Raw genomic sequence first — 18,241 nt, forward strand, 5'->3', positions numbered from 1 at the left:
GTGACATGCCCAGGATCATGCAACCTCTAATTGGAGAATCGGCATCTAAACTCAGATCTGTTGAACCCAGAGCCCAAGCTCTTAACCACTACAATATTCCCTTCCCTGTCATCCTATTCTTAACATATTTGATACACTATTATAATTTACTTAACTTTAATTTTTGCCCTACCAAACTGTGAACCCCTTGGAAACAATGCCATCTCTATAACCCCACAGTGCCTAATAAAAGTCTTCACATATCACAGGTGCTTAACATGTGCTTAACACATAATTGGCTCTCTATAAATCCTGTTTAGAACCAATGGAATTTTAAAGACTCAGGTTAGAGTTTGTGAGTTCAGAGGAGAGACCAAGATGGCGGCGTAGGTAAACACCGGAGACCGCTGCCGCAAACAACCATTTCAAAAATACAACTAAAAGACTGAACGGACATCACCCAGAACCACAGGAAGGCTGGCTGAAGAGAGACTCTACAACTAGAAGGAAAGAGAAGAGCAAATCGAGGCTCAGAGGCGGCGCAGTGTGGAAAATACAAAGGTACCGAGGTGCGCGCGCAAAGCGGGCTGGTGGCTGAGGGCGCGGTTGTCGTTTTCTGCCGGGAGTGAGTCTCAGACTCTGAGCTCCAGATCCGGGCGAGTCTCTAGGGACCCAGACTCAAACGGGAGAAGCGGGATTATCCGGCATCAGTTGGGACCTGAGGGCAGCTTTCTCTCCGAGGTTTGCAGTGGCTGCCGGGGTTCTGAGAAGCAGAGCCTTTGGGAACGGGACTGAGCGTGGCCATAACTGCTCCCTCCGCCCGCCCTGTTGATCCCGCCCCGCCCAAAACCTGCGCACAGCCATTTGCCGATTGCCTCAGGCAAAGGCTGGATTAGCACCTCCCCAGAAGGCAGACGTTTTCCACACAGCTGATTTCCACAGCCAGCCGGCCTGGTGGTCAAACCCCTCTAGTGTTAACTACAACAATTAAGGCTTGGCTAGAACAAGACTGCGCACAGAGACCACAAGGGGGTGCACCAAGAAAGCATAAAAGATGCGGAGACAAAAAAACATGACAGAAATGGAGGATATGGAGCTAAGAATCGCAATTTTGAGGGCTTGCCATAAATTTGTGCAGAGCCTCACGAAAACTAATGAGACCCTCGATGCTACGATAAAGAAATTAGAAAGTAAGCATACACGGACTGAAATAAAGAATATTACACCCAATAGCAGACCAGAGGAGTACAATAATCAAACCAAAGATTCGACAAAAAACACCCAATTGGAAAAGCAAAATGAAAAAAGAATCCGAAAGTGTGAAGATAGTGTAAGGAGCCTCTGGGACAGCTTTAAGCGGACTAATATCAGAGTCATTGGAGTGCCAGAAGATGAGAGACAGCAAGATATTGAAAACCTATTTCAAGAAATAATGGCAGAAAACTTCCCCCACCTGGTGAAAGAAATGGACTTACAGGTCCAAGAAGCGCAGAGAACCCCAAACAAAAGGAATCCAAAGAGGACCACACCAAGACACATCATCATTAAAATGCCAAGAGCAAAAGACAAAGAGAGAATCTTAAAAGCAGCAAGAGAAAGAGGCTCAATTACCTACAAGGGAATACCCATACGACTGTCAGCTGATTTCTCAACAGAAACTTTGCAGGCCAGAAGGGAATGGCAAGAAATATTCAAAGTGCTGAATACCAAGAACCTACAACCAAGATTACTTTATCCAGCAAAGCTATCATTCAGAATTGAAGGTCAGATAAAGAGCTTCACAGATAAGGAAAAGCTAAAGGAGTTCATCACCGCCAAACCAGTATTATATGAAATGCTGAAAGGTATCCTTTAAGAAGAGGAAGAAGAAGAAAAAGGTAAAGATACAAATTATGAACAACAAACATGCATCTATCAACAAATGAATCTAAGAATCAAGTGAATAAATAACCTGATGTACAGAATGAACTGGTGATTATAATAGAATCAGGGACATAGAAAGGGAATAGACTGACTATTCTTGGGGGAAAAAGGGGTGTGGGAGATGCGGGAAGTGACTGGACAAAAATCATGCACCTATGGATGAACACAGTGGGTGGGGAGTGAGGGTGGAGGGTGGGGTGGGAGCTGGAAGGAGGGGAGTTATGGGGGGAAAAAAGAGGAACAAATGTAATAATCTGAACAATAAAGATTTAATTTAAAAAAAAAAAAAAAAAAAAAGAGTTTGTGAGTTCACCTCACAACGTTGCTGCCAGAATCTCTCTGGCTGTGATCCACAGCTCTATCCCCAGGATCTCGGCTGTTCCTTAACATTAAGTTCTTTCCTTCACGTACGTGTCCTGTCTTTCTGCCTGTATGTTAGGACACCCTTACCTTCTGGTGCTTAGGACCTGTATTTAGGCTATTAGCAATTCTACACCAAATGGCCCAGGTGGTGGACTAAATCACCTTATCAAACCCCAAGCATGGAGTAGAAGAAACCTCATTCCCCAGGCATGGACAAGCCCGTGGAAAACCCCTAATTGCACACAACCACTATTCTCACCATAATCCAGGAGCCTCCCACTTCCAATGTCATTACTGATCCAAATGATCACAGGGCCTGATGAAGGACACCCTCACAATTCTCTTGGGGTGAGGCAGTACCTTGAGGATGAGGGATCTATCTGAACAGAATCTCTTCAAATAAAAAACTGTACGAGAAAGGTTCTTAATCTTCCGGAAGGCAGATAAGCTGACTAGGTGCCCAGACCAGTTTAGGCGAGGGGAAAGATCTTCAAGGGGAGCTGAGTGCTGCCCAGCTGAATTGTTCATGGGAAATATAAGCTTGGCGTTCCCCCACGACTTAGAGCAGATGTTTTTGTGTGGAGGTGATGCTAAAGGTAGGGGTGAGATGGAGAAAAGTGCAAAGTAAGGCAGAATTTAACACCTGTCCTACCCAGGTGAGGGGGCTAGTCATGTGGATATTTTCAGGCAAGTTTTCAAGGCAGAGGAAACAGCCAGTGCATTTCAGGAACACTCTTTTAACCAATGAGACTGAATATGGGAGTTTTTGCAATTGACTATGGTTGGCTGGTATGTCTCCTGCTGTATAAGAAAAGGAGGGGCAGGTCTTGAGTTGTGATGATAGTGGAGCTATACTGTGTTGGCAGAGTGAAGGTCCTCTGCCCTTTATTTCATCATCTGAATGTCCCAGGAGCAGGTGGTGGCTGTAATGGGCGCAGTAGTCCAGATCCGGAGATAATGGGGTTTGGGTGAACCGAAGAGCAGCGGACTTGCTTTCAGTGAACAGCAGCTTCTCAGTTCTAGCCAACTGTTTCCATGTGGAAAATGAGCATTTAGTGTTGCCAGAGTTTTTGAAGACTCGCTGAATATTTATATTTTTAATGTGAAAAGTTTCCAAATTCTAAATTACTGTTTTAAACAAAATAGCTATGGGCCACATTCAGTCCAGCTGCAAGTTTGTGACCCTTGGGGCAGGCAAATTTGTAAAAGTTTTGAGCTTTGTGAAGGGGAAATCTACACATTAAAACAGAAGTAGCCCCCACCGAGTAGCTCAGTTGGTTAGAGTGTCACTCTGATACACCAAGGTTACAGTTTGATGCCCAGTTAGGGCACATAGAAGAATCAACCAGTGATTGCATGAATAAATGTGACAACAACTCAATGTTTGTCTCTCTCTCTTTTTTTTTAATGTATTTTATTGATTTTTTACAGAGAGGAAGGGAGAGAGATAGAGAGTTAGAAACATCGATGAGAGAGAAACATCGATCAGCTGCCTCCTGCACATCTCCCACTGGGGATGTGCCCGCAACCCAGGTACATGCCCTTGACCGGAATCGAATCTGGGACCCTTCAGTCCGCAGGCCGACGCTCTATCCACTGAGCCAAACCGGTTTCGGCCAATGTTTGTTTCTCTCTCTCTCTCTCTCTCTCTCTCTCTTAAATAAAAATATCCTCTGGAGCCCTGACCGGTTTGGCTCAGTAGATAGAGCATCAGCCTGCGGATTGAAGGGTCCCGGGTTCGATTCCAGTCAAGGGCATGTACCTTGGTTGCCGGCACATCCCCAGTGGAGGGTGTGCAGGAGGCAGCTGGTCAATGTTTCTCTCTCGTTGATGTTTCTAACTCTCTATCCCTCTCCCTTCCTCTCTGTGAAAAATCAATAAAATATATATTTTTTAAAAATAATATCCTCTTGTGAGGATTAAAAAATAACACAATACATATGAGAATGCAAATGGTGTGAAAATGAAATCTCAAAATAATATCTGCAACCTCAAAGTAAAAATATGATCTACAAAAAAACTTACTACCTTGTGCATTTCTGCCAATTTAAATTTAAGGCCTAAACTGAAAGAGATTTGTTTTCAAACTTTTAAAAATTGATATTTTGCTGTATCATCAATCATGTCATGTTATACTTACCTGTTCATTCTTGGTGAGATAAGAAAGGGCAAAAAGAGGTACAGAAAGAAAATATGGGGGAAATCTATTCAGTTTAACCATGTGGCACATGCATATGTGTTTTGGAGAAGTGATGGGGGGATGTGAGTACAGACTCAGGTGAAACTGGGGGGATTTCTGGGCAATGGAAAGGAGCTTTGTTGGGTAGTAACTGGAAGGAGGATGGACAGCAGCCAAAGTAGGTAGGTCTTTAAATGCAGACTTGAAGGAAACATTGTCATTTATTTATTTAAGATATTTATTTAAAATATGTTTTTAAAAGATTTTAGAAAGAGAGGGAGAAGAATAGAGAGAGAGAGAGAGATCAATCAGCTGCTTCCTACATGCCCCCTTCAGGGATTGAGCCTGCAATCCGGGCGTACGTCCTAACCGGGAGTCGAACCTACGAACTCTTGGCTCATGGGTCGACATTCAACCACTGACCCACACCAGCTAGGCCCATTGTCATTTACTAAACAGTCAAACCGTGTTGGCTGGCAGTGACTTTCCCTTGAGATATTGTATGGTTTTATCAATTTGGAAGCACGTGGAGAAACACAGTAACAATGCCAGGATGCAGTTTTTAGACTTGACTAAAAAGAGAAAATAGCTACCGTATTTGTCTTAAACCATATGTGCTGCTGAAAGGCAAATAAATAATTCTGACAGAAATAAAGACTAATAAAGGTCTACATGGTCATAAAAGCTTTTGAGTGGCCACTTCAGTAAGTGGCAGGCTGCAATGTGGACATGAATATAAGCAGATCCGCCCAAGACTGTTAGGAATGTGTAAGACATGCTTGGGGTGGAGCAAAGTTCAGAGAAGCATCCCTGAAATCTGTGGTTTTGGCTTCCCAAGAATGCGAAGAGGCATATTTACTGCAGGGATTCGGCTGCAGTGAGGACCCAAGTTTTCACTTTCCTGGGCAGCATTTACCCAGATGCTCAAGTGGCAAATGTCTAGTTCTGGAGCACAGAATTGCTTATTGAATTAAACAAATTGGTTTCGGATCCATTCCGATTTACTGGATGGTAAAGCTGAAACTCTTTTCTGAGTAAATAGATTTCCGTGCAAGAGTTCTGGCAGAAAGTGTAGTGATAAATAGTCTAAGAAATCCAGATGACTTGGGGAAAGGACATCTGGTAGAAATGTGTATCATTAAACTTTTCGATGTGGTTTTAAACGAGGCTTGGCTTTAGAGGGAGGCATTTTGTTTATCTACCTTGACGAACACAAAGATGCCTTCTGGCAGAACATTTGGTGAGTGCAGAGAGGTTTAATTTAGTTCCATAATGTTGAGTCAGATAGGTTTCCAGGGACCATTGCTAAAATGTATGCCTAACAGAATCTTAAGAAAATTTAGGCTTTAATCTACTTTGAACAGAGAAGGATTCAATGTGATTGACCTTTGGGTATGTGGATTGCCTGTGTAGGGTTCCCCCTAGACACCCTGGTTAAAAAAAAAAAAAAAAAAGAACTCAAGAGCTGAATGTGTTTCCTGTGAAAACCATAAGGGTCCTTGAGGGAACATGTATTTTGCTTCTGATTGATGACAGGAACGAGTTGAATGAATCAGTGGACATGAGAGAGAAACTCTCTGGTGAAAACCACAGATCCATGACCCAGAAAACATATGTGGTAAGCAAACTTAATTTCTCAAGGGCTGTCTTTTTAGGGAAGAGACATTTTTTGAAAAGAATATATATATATATATATATATATATATATATATATATATATATGGCATAAGGGTTATTTTTGAGGCATTGTTCAGTGTTTTCCACTAGCTATCAAATATAAACTGTATACCACACTCCAGATTGCACTCAGTATGTTTGGCACCAGTAGAATGTTTGGCGGTCCTCTGGGTGAACAATCTCAGCTTGGAAGGTGTTGAGGCATAGCAGTGTTTTATAAAGATGCCAAGGGAAGCCAAGGAGGTTTAAATGGAAACTGGAGGTTGGGTGTGATACTGACAGCTATTGCTGGTTCGTAAGAGGTAGAGAACAGTGATTATAGATTGTACCCTCTGACCCAGCCGTGGGCAAACTACGGCCCGCGGGCCGGATCCGGCCCGTTTGAAATGAATAAAAAAAAAAAAGACGTTTACTTTGAATTTATATTAGTTCACACAAACACTCCATCCATGCTTTTGTTCCGGCCCTCCGGTCCAGTTTAAGAACCCATGGTGGCCCTCGAGTCAAAAAGTTTGCCCACCCCTGCTCTAACCCCAAGCCAAGGCATAGCCTATTCTTTAATAGAGAAGAATGTTGCCTAACTGTAGCTCCCATGTCCTTTATTGCTTAATGTCAGACATTAAAACAAATGACAATATTCTTTGGCATATTAGGATGAATGGAAACTTTTTGGTTTGGCTGGAAAAGAGCCAACAAGAAAGGGGAGTGTTCTGGTAAAGAATCCTTTGAATATCATGCTTCAGCATTTGGATTTTACTCCATTGCCAATTGGGAGCAAATAAAAAGGTTTGTAGGAGGGAGTGACATCATCAATCTTTGTTTTTGTAAATATCATCTGGTAGCAGTTTGGGAGGATGTTGTCACCACTGAAGTCAAAGATGGAAGGGCCCTAGGCAGTGAGAGTGAGAATGGAAATGAGGGATATTTGAGAGACATTCGCTTAGGAAATTAACAGAAGTTTTCAGGAAGCTTAGCTGAACGAAGTATATCCCTCACAATAACTTCTTTATTGGGTTGGCATTGAAAATCAACCTCAAATAGAAAAGCTAATTAATTTTAGACATACAATAGTTTTATTCACTTTTAAAGGCAGCGAGGTTGGGAGTTTTTCCTTTACGAATAAAAAGTGAGAACAACTGAATCCAGTGGAAATGAAATGATACCTATTTTCACTCTACTGGGATCAAGGTCTTTTCATAAAAGGCACTTGAAGGCTGACCATGCTTCACTTGGACAGTTTAAGAAGACACAGCATGTATTTGAAGAGTCAATGCCTAGTTAAGTTCCAGCTGTACTAATGCTCCACCCAGATGTTAGTGTCCCCACTTGTACAATTGGGATGACTGTTGATTGCTGGGAGAAAACAGAGTGAATGATTAACCTTGGGCCAGGGAGAAATTTTTAGGCTTTATTCCTTTTCAAGACTATAAGATAATAAACACAGGTATAATTTAAATATCAGGGAATAAAGTGGTATATGGACTCTGGAATCAGAATGCTTGCCTTCAAATCCCAGTCTTCTACTCTTCCTGGCTGTAGAATCTTAGACAAACCACTTACTACCTCAAAATCTCCGTTTCCTGAAAATAGTAATAGTACTATTACTACTGTAAATATGGGAATAGTAATAGTACTAAGTCATAGAGTTACTATGACGATCACATAAGGAAGTCCTCAAAAAATGGTGGTCAGCTCAGTATCGGGTAAATAAAGTATGCTCAATAATTGCAGCTACTGCCCTGGTCGGTGTGGCTCAGTTGGTTAAGCATTGTCCCAGGCACTGAAAGGTCACGGGTTCGGTTCCCAGTCAGGGCACAGGCTGGTTCGATCCCCAGGAGGGGTGTACAGGAGGCAGCTAATTGATGTTTCTCTCAGATTGATGTTTCTCTTCCTCCCTCTCTCTAAAATCAATAATAATAATAAAAAATGCCTGCCTTCTGAAGGTGTTTGAGTTGGGGGACCCTGTGCCTAGCCCCCAAATGCCGTTATTATTCCCATATCTGCCCAAGACTGGTGAGAAAAAAGAATACTGGCCGAAACCGGTTTGGCTCAGTGGATAGAGCGTCGGCCTGCGGACTGAGGGGTCCCAGGTTCGATTCCGGTCAAGGGCATGTACCTTGGTTGCCGGCATATCCCCAGTGGGAGATGTGCAGGAGGCAGCTGGTCGATGTTTCTCTCTCATCGATGTTTCTAACTCTCTATCTCTCTCCCTTCCTCTCTGTGAAAAATCAATAAAATATATTTAAAAAAAAAAAAAAAAAAAAAAAAAAAAAGAATACTGCATTATATTTCTCTTACTTCTCTCTTTTATTTATTCCCCACCCCCCCCACCCCCCCACCCCCCCCCCCCCGGGAATCTACAGCATCTTCCTATTTTTTAAAAATATATTTTCTATTGATTTCAGAGAGGAAAGGAGAGGGAGAGACATCAATGATGAGAAAGAATCATTAATTGGCTGCCTTCTGCATGCCCTCCACTGGGGATCAAACCCACAACCCAGGCATGTCCCCTTAGACTGGAATTGAACCGGGACCCTTCAGTCCACAGGCTGACGCTCTATCCACTGAGCCAAACTGGCTAGGACTAGTTCTCTCTTTTAAAAGAGCAATTTACTCACCTTGGACTAAAGGATATAGTCTAACCTTGTCCAGGTAGTTCAGTTGGTTGGAGCGTTGTCCCAGTACACCAAGGTTTCGGGTTTAATCCTAGGTCAGGGCACATAAAGAATCAACCAATGAATGCATAAATAAGTGAAACAACAAATTGATCTCTCTCTCTCCCTCAAATCAATAAATGAAAAGGTAATTTCATCTTTAAAAAAATAAATAAAGGATATAATCTAGGTCATTAGCTCACTCCTCTCCAAAGTCTGGGGAAGAACCACCATCATGGATGATACATTTCAAAGCCTTGTTTATCGCAACAAGAAACCCCCAAATCAGTATTTCCTTGAAAAAGGATTTCTATGTGATGGGTAATTTTTTAGCAGGAAGAATGTGGGCACTGAATCTGAAAACCTTGATGGCACAGGACTTCTGGGCCTTTATTTTTATGGGGCATGACTTGATAGCTACTAGAGATCTCAATTTATATTTTTGATCTTTTCATTCAGACAATCAGAATTAAAGAGTTAATCCTTTTCAATGGCTCTGGGCAGTGTTATGACTCCTGAAGAACTGATTTTGGAAGCAGCAGACACAACAGGGTCCCTAACAGTTCACAAAACATCTCATAGATAGATACCACCATGGCTTAAACATTGTTTTAAAAGTTGACCATGACTATGTTTGTGTAAGTCTAGAATCCTTACCATGACCTGAAATCTCTGCAGTCAGATATGCTTCAGAAAAGTCAGGGGCACAGAGTGGAAGTTTGTGCCTCTATCACAATATACCTTTGTTTTCTATTTCATCATTACTTGGCACTAAAGATGTTTTGGTTCTCAATCACACATTGTCAGTGACATTTACAGAAGTCTCGGGGCAAGGTATTTCCTTTCTTAAAGAGAAGGCTCTTGTTCTAAAGGAAAAGGAACAATAGTCAAGGAACTTACAGATCATATTGAAGTTATAGGTACTTCACAAAACAATACTGTTCATCATTCAAAGAAGTAGTAAGTGAACTTGGTGAGGGGGCAGATGGGAAACTTGTTTTGATAGCAACAGTAATGTTTATTCAACAGGACAGCAAAAAAAAAAAAAAAGTGGAGGGAGGAGGGAAAAGCAACATTTCTAAAACTTCCTCCCATTCATACAAGATTGTGCCTGAAAATATCGTTGCCTTTTTTCTCCCTTAGGAGGAGATAGGAGGGAGTACAGGATGAAATGTAGACGTGAAAAATAAAGTTAAACCAAGTCGAAAAGTAACAATCAAACAATTGGGCCCGAGAATTATCACTGTGATAGTTTAGAAGACAGTCATCATTAACACTTTTAGTTATTTTATGGTAAGGAAAACAAAGGGAGCCACCTCAGCCCTCCACTTTGTCACGGTCAGTCTATATTTGGACTAGCTTGTTGAGTTCTGCAAAACTGATTTTGAGAAGAGCACTGGAAAACTAACGCAGTGAAAAAGACAGGAGTAGAGAGACTGCAGGGACTTGAGATGATGGCTTTGTTGGAATGGTGGAAGAAATCAGTGAAAAAGGAAGACTTGAGGAGTCTGATAGCCATTTTCAGACACTTGAAGATAAGGAAAAAGTAAGGTGTTTATTCTGTGTTTTTCCAGTGTTGGAGCTAGGGCCAAAAATGTTGGCCTAATACCCAGGAAAATGTTGGCTTATTAGAAGCAAGAACTGATCAAATTAGAGAATGTTAAAAATCTACAGCACAACAAACCAAACAGACAGATTGCATTGCGTGGGCTCTACGGGGGTTCAGGCACTGAATGGTTGCTGAATACTACAGAAGGCATTGATGCATGTGTGAACGGGACCTTTAACGTCATCCTTTAGGGACAAGAATCTGTGACAACAGATATTATTTTTGAGCCGTTATTCTCTACTGATTAGAAAACTGAAGGTGAGGAAAATTAAAGAACTTGCAAAGGCCACTTAGTTGGCAAGTTGACATGTTTAGAATTCTTATCCAAATTTCTCAATGCTCAGGTTCTTAACTGTTTTAAGCACCCAAAGCACAGAAATCCTCTCGGATGCTGATTAAGAGAATATTTCTACTGTGTATTTTCCCCCTAGAGCTGTCCCTATGGCTTAATGAAGAAAAACCTGAAACAAAAAAAATGAACCACTCTTCCCTGCAAATGAGGATGACTAGATAGGAGAAAGCTGAGAATCATCTAGAAAAGAGAAAGCTACGTGGTTCTTTCTTTGACTCTTCCTCACCACTCTTCACCTCCAGGCCCAGTGGAGCCAGCGTTGGAGAACAGTTTTGGACGTTGTGCTCCTGTCACACCTGTGTCAGAGGCCCACGCTCACCCGAATCTCTGCTATCCCTGGGGCTGGCTCTGACTCTCCTGCTAAAGTCACTGCAAAATGTGGGGAAGTGAAGAACCACATTGCCAGGCCAGGGACCTGAACCAATTTCCATCTTGCCCACAAGAGCTGGAAGCTGAAGATGTTCAGGCGCATGCATAGTCTTTACTGCTCCACAGCAGGTTAAACCGCAAGTCTCCTTTTGGTCTCATGATGAACTCGACCGAATATGAACCTCCAGGCCTGCATTTGCCCAACCACCTCTCCTTTCCTCCCGGAACCCACTGTGACTTCTTCTTGGCCTTTGAAGGGCAAGGGTACTTTCAAATAGTGTATAATATCCAGGTCCTGGCTTAACACTTCAGGCACAGGACACGCATGAGAGTGAAGAAAATAAAAGAAGTGAAAGAAAACTTGTAACTCAGTTTCTAGTTTCGGTCAAAGCCCTCCAATCAAACCCCACTGTGAGGCCCTCAGGACTCTGGGTTCATTATGGGAAAAGTGACCTTTAGTGGTTGGCATGACCCACTGTCACATCTTGAGATTTCCCCCATGCTCTTCAGTCTCAGTTTCTTATTAAAATAAAGTAAATGAGCCCTGGTCAGGTAGCCCAATTGCTAGAGCTTCGTCCCAATGCGCCAAGGTTATGGGTTCAATCCCAGGTCAGGGCACATACAGGAGGCACCAATAAGTGCATAAATGGGTGGAACAACAAATTGATGCTTCTCTCTCTCTCTCCTTTTCTCTCTCTCAAATCAATAAATAAAAATTTAAGAACAAAACAAAATGAGCTATTTTATCTCAGGATACTACTGTGGGTAGTTTGTGGTCCATCTCTGAAAATCTGAGCACCTCACTCTATACATTCAGGAATTCCTTTACAATTTTCCCAGCCGTGGGAATATTTTCTTGTTAGTTTCCCCCTTGGTCCACCCAAAAGTTCAGATTGCATGACATAGGACCAAGATTAGGGTGAGGCAAGTGAGGTTGGGTCATGCAAATAGTCTGATTCTGACTTCATTGAAGATTTTGATCTATTGTTCAGCATGGATTTCTTTTGCATTAAGTGTGATTACTAAGCGTTTGGGCACCTGTGAAAATGTTGCCTTGATCACCTCACCCTAGTTCTCGACCTGCCATGACACTTGACACATTTAAGTCCATGGGTACTAAGTAGCCTGGTCTGTTGAAAGGACATTGGACCTCAGGAGAGATGGTTCTAAGTTTTAGCTCTGAATGCCATTAGCTGCATGACTTTGGATGAGTCACCTTCCCATGTGGGACCCCGGGTGCCTCATCTGGAAAAGACAGATTGATGTGCAGTTTTAAGCATTTATGAGAAGCTCAAGTGTGACAGGTCAATGTATTCTAGCTCTTTTACTACTCTCTGTGCCTCCCAGTAGCACTAAATCCAGTACTTTGCACAGAGTGGGCATTCAAAAAATGTCTTCTAGTATTAATAATTATTTTTTGCACATTGGATCCAAAATATGGACCAAGGTCCAAAACAAAAGGCCTACACAGATTAAAAACATTCTGCAAATGAAAACAAAACCTCCCCAAACAAGAATATTGTCCCTCCCTCATTCCTCCCTGAGAAAGGAATGAATTTTAGGTCATTGCTCTATCTAATTCATTTAAGTATGGCTGCTCCCCCCCGCCCCCCCCCCGCGAATATATTCTATTCAGATACTTCAGGTTATGAGCGAACCGGACTTGTGTAATCACTCAGTCCTCTGGGATTTCTTTTCATTTAAAGATACCAGTACCACCCTAATGAGTCACATTTCATAAAATGTAACATCTGTGAGAAAAGGTTATAAACATGCAGCAGTGCCCAAAAAACAGCTGTAGAGCTGCAGAAGCAACAGAATCTCCACTTCTTAACTAGTTATTCTTACTGAAGTCTGCATAACTAGAAAGTAGGGGGAGAGGACATTTGTGCATATAGCTCAAACCCCTTTTATTTTCTCCTCTTCCTTTCTTGACTATCAAAGAAAGGGAGGTGGGGAGGAAGAGAGTAAAAGGAGGGAGAAAGAAAAGGAAGAAGGAAGGGAGGGAGCAAAAGATACTGGTTCCATGGTGAAACACATGACTGTATTTTAAGAGCTCTTTTCTTTATACTGTAAGCTCATTTTCACTTTTGCCATCTTTTCCATTTACTTACTCTGACCAGAGGTAGAAATTCAAGGAAAGAACCACTTCTGAGACCCCTTAACTATATTATTTTGCAAATTGGTTCTGGACACAGTACATTTGCAGTAAATAATGTTAATTTATTTAATATCTCTGTTTCATATTTGATACCATGTGACCTTGTCTCAGAAATAGAGGTCTGGTACTTGAGGAAAAGAAAAGTGACTTCTAAAGGTCACTAAAGTGTGGTGGTTTATAAGAAAGAATGGATGTAGGCTTGTATCTGTATTGTCCCGATGGTCTCAGTATTTTGAATAAGTCAAAGCCAAGGGTTTCTCCAGGTATTCAAGTCCAAGAAAGTAATCAGAAAATATCTTGGCACCTGTGCAAGTAATACAATATTCCTTCACTGAAGCACAGTTGCAAGCAGTCTCGTTCCTGATAGGACACTTGGAAGGAACTCAGTGACAATCCACTCGATACAATAAAATTTCTTTTTAAAAATTCTACTTTTAAAGTTCCTATAGCTTTTCTGCCTTTCACGGATTTTTCTCTTAACAAGGCAAAGTCAGACAAACCATTTTAATCTAAAGTCTGACTCCCCGAAACGGTGTTCAGTAACTTCAGACTAGTTATTAAAAAGCAAAAAAGCTTGGCAATTCTAAGCTCATCTTTAAAACCACCTAAGAAGAGTCAGATTAATAGTAAACACAGACATCTTAAATTGAAGACACTTTAGTTTAGCTTGCTTTCAAGATAATGTTTTGAAGGTTCTGAAAAGAGAAGTTCACAATGGCCAGTCTAAGACTTCTAAAAAAAAATCCAATTTTCCCGTACTGACCTGGAGAATGGGATGGGAAGGCAGTGTCCAGAGGATTCTTCAGAAACTACCTGTCTTCGGCCACTTCAAAAGTCACTTGTTAAGCAACACTTGCACTGAACTCTATGCCAGTTACAGCACTAAGCACATCATCTTCTCCGACAGGTTTTCCTAGCTGATGATATGCTTAAGCAACAGTTACAGGCCCTGAATTATTTTGCTAAAATGGATTTGGTAGGCCTATATTAAAGAGATCCGTAATAAGGACTAATGGCTTATTCAGTGCCTTTTAACCATCCATGCATGAGAAGGAAGTCAATGTGATTTGCCCGGGAAGCGTGCCAATCAACCGCCTTCACTTGCATTTCCATGGGATGTACACTACTACTCATGGAAGGCAAAGATTAGTGTCTTTGGTGACCTGTTCTGCCATAAGACATGCTAAATTTCTGCCCAAATACAAGCTTTCTCCTTGACCATGAATGAGTTCAATGTGAGTCAAGAAAGAGATGTGACAGCTTAAATCATAATCATAATCAAAAGTAAATTTAGCCCTGGCTGGTTTTTCTCGGCCCGAGGATCGAAGGGCGGAGGGTTTGATTCCTGGTTAAGGGCAGGTACCCTGGGTGCAGGTTCGATCCCCAACCCAGTCATGGCGCATATGAGAGGCAATCAATCAATCGATGTGTTTCTCACTTGAATGCTTCTCTCTCTTCCCCTCCTCCCTCCATTCCACACTCTCTAAAAATCAATGGAAAAAATATCCTCGGGTGAGGATTTAAAGAAAAAAGTAAATTTTCCTTGAGCTTTTTAACAGAAATGGGGGAGTATTTCTCCAACTCTCCTGGAACTGGTAAGACTGCACCTGGGGGTATTGTATTCTTTTCTGGGAATTATAATGTGAGAGGAACAATGATAAACTGGAGCATGTCCAGAAGAGAGGGAACATGATGGAGAGAAAACTTTAAACTATGTCATGTGGGGAGCGTTGAATGAACTGGTGGAAGCTATTTACCTTGGAAAAGAAAGGGCAGGGTCACTTCTTCAAATGTTTCAAGGGCGAGCATAGAGAAGAGGGTTTTATCTGCCAGAGTGTAAAACTAAAGAAACCTTTAGCTCAATATAAGGCAAAACTTTCTAAAGATTATAGTTGTTTTAAATGGGCATTTATTCATTTAATAAATATTTACTGAGCATCTACTATGTGTTCTAGGCCCTAGAGATATAGTAGTGAGTAGCAGCGAAAAGAACCCATAGAGTTTTCATTCTCAGACAAAACTGTCAGCTAATCGCACATTTCTTATAACTGGAGATGTTTAAAGAGGCAACTAGAAATTGAGGATTTTGAAAAAGGAAATGAGGAATTAAACATGACTGGACTTGATGATATCTAAAGTTCTGCCAACCCTGAAATTATGTTGTGGTTACTCGAATGTTACAGTGATAAAGTTTGATGGCTCTCCTGGCTATTGGTCAGGATGTACAGTTCTGTTATGTGGCTTAGCCAGTCTTCTATCAATCAATGCATATAACACAGCGATGCCTCTGCTAAGTTTCTTAGAGAGATTGGGTGGCATGGAGGGTAAAGAGAGGGACACTAGAAAATTTCTTCCATATGTAATGAACAGAGAAGGAAAACAATTTTCCTCATGTCCAATATTTATCCCCAAAGAACTGGTTGCCATTTCTGTTACTGTTATTCTTTTTCTTTTCATTGTAATTCTTTTTTTAAATTTTATTTATTGATTTTTAGAAAGATAGAGGAAGAGAGAGAGAGAGAGAGAGGGAGAGAAACATCGATTTGTTGTTCCACCTATTTATACATTCACTGGTTACTTCTTGCATGTGCCCTGACTGGAGGTCAACCCTTCAATCTTAGTACATTGGGATGATGCTCCAACCAACTGAGTCACCTGGCCAGGGTTGCTTTTATTCTTTTTCTTGAACTTGCCATTATTAGTTGGGGAATGTGAGTTCTCTCTTTGAAAGAGGGTGGACTCAGCATAGCTAAATATCATAGATTCATGGTCTGTTTAACTGGATGAGATGTTGAAGATACATGAGAAAACAAAAAGTCAGCAAACACTTTAAAAGACCTGAATACTAAAGATAGAAGCACTAATAACAACTGGTATTTTAGGCAGAATATCTACTTTGGAACAGCAAACTTTTATACAGAATGAAGTAGAACTTTTAGAAATTGCAAAGTTAATATTGAAATTTAATTTAATGGATGTACAAAATAGTAGCTTAGACCCAGATGAAGAGAGAACGTATGCCGTGCCAGCACAGCCAAGGGTTCAGTGAGCCTGAGGAAGGGTAGTGAAGGATTAAAGAAAAGACAGACAAAGAGAATACAGCTGGGGCTCGATGGATCTCCTGTGCCTAGATGAGGCCTCTGAGAAGGATCCAGCTAGCACGCTGAGGCTTTATTTTATAGTTAGAGAAAAACAAGGTAGTGGTCAACATAGTTACCATGTTCTTGTGAGTTTCACTTGTTTTGGCAGCACTTGCTGCACCTCCCACAGCCCATTAGTTGCCTAGGAAGGAACTAGGGGGCAGCCATAAGGTCAAGCTTAATTATGCTAAGAGGGCTCTGCCCTCTAAGCTGGGACTTGTTTGTGACTCTGCCACAGGTCAGTCTGAGGCTTAACTCCAGAGCCACTCCCTACAAGAATGTAAACTAGAAGATTTATCTGAAGAAGTTACCCAAAGTGTAACACAGAGAGACAATGATATAGAAAATATGAAAGAAAGTAAAAGCTAAAAATTGAGGAGTAGAAAATAAGAAAGTCTAACATAGCAAATCAAACCAAAACTTCAAAAGGGGATAAAGCCTTGGTTACCAGGTGGTTAAAATGAGTTCACAATCAGAAGCTGGGCCTCTAGTTATGAAACAATGCCCATAATATTCCTGATCAAGACAGAGAACGACGACTGATTTGGGTTTCATTCAATCTGGTAATTCTCAGATGTGTCAAAATGTCCTCTGGAGTTCAGAAGGGCACACTGTTATGTCTCAATAGCACCCAGAGACGTGGTCACATCTTTGGTTTGGGAAGAACGGTCATCTTGAAAACGGGGTCCCTCTGGTCTTCACCTAAATATGGAGCAACTAACACCATAACAGAATAAAATTGGAAGATGGAACTCATCTTAGAATGAAATCATGACCATGGTTATGAGACCTTGTGCAGAATTATGAAATGCTTGTAAATGTCTCATATTGATCATGTTTCCATTATTGACTCTTCCCTAATGATTTATAGTAAAGTCCTTAAGATAAAAATAAATATTTGTGGAGCAAAGAATATGGAAGTTGGACACTAGCCGGTTTGGCTAAGTGGATAGAGCGTCAATCTGTGGACTGAAGGGTCCCGGGTTCGATTCTGGTCAAGGGCATGTACCTTAGTTGCAGGCTCCTAGCCTTGGTCGGGCCGTGCAGCAGGCAACCAATCGCTTTGTCTCTCTCACATTGGCGTTTCTCTCTGTCTCTCCCTCTCACTTCCACTCTCTCTAAAAATCAATGGAAAAAATATCCTCAGGTAAGGAGTAAAAAAAAAAAAAAGAATATAGAGGTCAGAAAGATTTGTGACTAGAGAAGTGGGTAGGAGAGTCAGCTTCTGAGGGAGAGGGAAGTGTCTCGAATTCCTGGGTCCCCTCCAGGATAAGAAGACAATGGAAGCCGGTCGAAGCCTGCTCTGAGGCTGAATAGAAAGAGACAAGTGGGATTCCCCAACTGTACAGTCACTGCAGTCTGCACAACTCTGCTCCTTACTATATTCAAGTATCAAATGAGAGTACAGGTAGATCCTTCCTAAAGGCTAGGATAGGAAAGTAGTAGCTCAAAAGCTGGGTGAAGTTACATTTCTTACAATATGGTTATCTAGATATGCTCTAAAAACTCTAATAGCAGTGGAAAGGAGGTAAAACCATCTTTTTAAATGTATACCTGACCTAGCAAGAAAGGAAGTAAAATCCTTAATGGCCTGAACTGAAAGGGGAGCAAGAATCCAGAGAAATACCAAAGCCGTTGGCTGTCCTAGGGCCCATGTGGCCTTTCCTTTGTTGTTACCACCATGCAAAGTGCAGAAGGTAAAATGTTGGACCTGGACATTTCCTGAAATGCTTCAAACCAGTAACTCTCCAGGCGTTTGGTGAAGGGCTCATGTGCATGTTAGGGTCCCAATTTCAACTCGGCCTTAGACATCACTTTCTACTTGCACAGAGTCA

General features: G+C 41.6%; 1 protein-coding gene across 4 annotated transcripts in view; it reads right to left on the reverse strand.

Annotated features, from left to right (window-relative positions):
• Positions 1 to 18,241, reverse strand: part of CMKLR2 (chemerin chemokine-like receptor 2) — a 51,116-nt gene that overhangs the window by 7,075 nt on the left and 25,800 nt on the right. For 3 of the 4 annotated variants that reach the window (XM_070421947.1, XM_070421948.1, XM_070421949.1), the window contains exon 3: positions 8,740 to 8,827. The exons of the other annotated variant lie outside the window; for it this stretch is intronic. The gene's annotated coding sequence lies outside the window, so the exon portion shown is untranslated. The remainder of the gene's footprint in view (positions 1 to 8,739; positions 8,828 to 18,241) is intronic. 4 annotated transcript variants of the gene reach the window in all.

The sequence above is a fragment of the Myotis yumanensis genome, unplaced genomic scaffold (genome assembly GCF_028538775.1).
Source record: "Myotis yumanensis isolate MYYU_CA2020_CCGP unplaced genomic scaffold, mMyoYum1.0.hap1 SCAF_8, whole genome shotgun sequence".
Lineage (NCBI taxonomy): Eukaryota > Metazoa > Chordata > Mammalia > Chiroptera > Vespertilionidae > Myotis > Myotis yumanensis.